General features: G+C 72.2%; 1 protein-coding gene across 1 annotated transcript in view; it reads right to left on the bottom strand.

The window, feature by feature from the left end:
* LOC117889247 (CLOCK-interacting pacemaker-like) overlaps nucleotides 1-586 on the bottom strand; it is a 15,498-nt gene extending 14,912 nt beyond the window's left edge. Inside the window, exon 1 of the mRNA XM_034793178.1 lies at nucleotides 508-586. The gene's annotated coding sequence lies outside the window, so the exon portion shown is untranslated. The remainder of the gene's footprint in view (nucleotides 1-507) is intronic.
* Nucleotides 587-1,036: the final 450 nt, after the last annotated feature.

Raw genomic sequence — 1,036 nt, 5'->3', positions numbered from 1 at the left:
GGGGGCCCCGGGGAAGGTCAGGGGGCCCCAAGGGGATGGGAGCGGAGAACTGGGGGACCCCGGGGGAGGTCGGGGGGCCCCAAGGGGATGGGAGCGGAGAACTGGGGGCCCCCGGAGAAGGTCGGGGGGGTCTCAAGGGGTCGGGAGCGGAGAACGGAGGGGTCCCGGGGGAGGTCGGAGTAGCCGAGGGGTTCAGGAGCGGAGAACTGGGGGCCCCGGGGAAGGTCAGGGGGCCCCAAGGGGATGGGAGCGGAGAACTGGGGGACCCCGGGGGAGGTCGGGGGGCCCCAAGGGGGTAGGAGCAGAGAACTGGGGGGCCCGGGGTAGGTGGGGGTAGCCGGGGGTGTCGGGAGCGGAGAACTGGGGGGTCCCGGGGGGGCCCCAAGGGGGTGGGAGCGGAGAACTGGGGGGGCCCCGGGGAAGGTCGGGGTAGCCGGGGGGATCGGGAGCGGAGAACTGGGGGCCCCGGGGGAGGTCGGGGTAGCCGGGGGGGGGGTCAGTACCTACCTCTCGCCCCAGTTCTTCTGCCGCACAGACTCAGACACAAAGACTCAGCTAGGACCCTACCCCTCGCTCACACTGACAGCACCGGCAACCAATTGGCATCTCCGCCGCGAAGGGGGCGGGGCGAGCGGCGCGGTCCCGACGCCACGTGCGGAAGCGGAGCCTGGTGCGTGTCCACATGAGGGGCGGGGAGAGAACGCGGAGACATGTGCGGGGGCGGGACTCGGAGAAGAAGGGGCGGGGCCTCTTGGTCATACTCCCCGCGTGGGGTCCGGGCCCGTACGGATGGCGCTGGGGGACGCCCGGGAGAGCCGCAGCACCGGTCCTCCTGCCCCCCCGGCATCCCCCAGCGGTCTCCCCTATTGCCGTCCGACTGGGCTGCCAGCCCCACCCCAACAGTCCCTCCAGCAACCCCCATCTTGGGCTGTTGGCCCTGTCCCCCAATAGACCCCCTCTCCTGCCCCCAGCAACCCTCCCAACCTGAGCTAGTGACCCTGTCCCTTAGCAGCCCCCCAATCTGGGCTGCTAGCCC

The sequence above is a fragment of the Trachemys scripta genome, chromosome 16 (assembly GCF_013100865.1).
Source record: "Trachemys scripta elegans isolate TJP31775 chromosome 16, CAS_Tse_1.0, whole genome shotgun sequence".
NCBI lineage: Eukaryota > Metazoa > Chordata > Testudines > Emydidae > Trachemys > Trachemys scripta.
The sequence above is the reverse complement of the archived record's forward strand: the minus strand, read 5'-3'. Positions and strand labels throughout refer to the sequence as shown.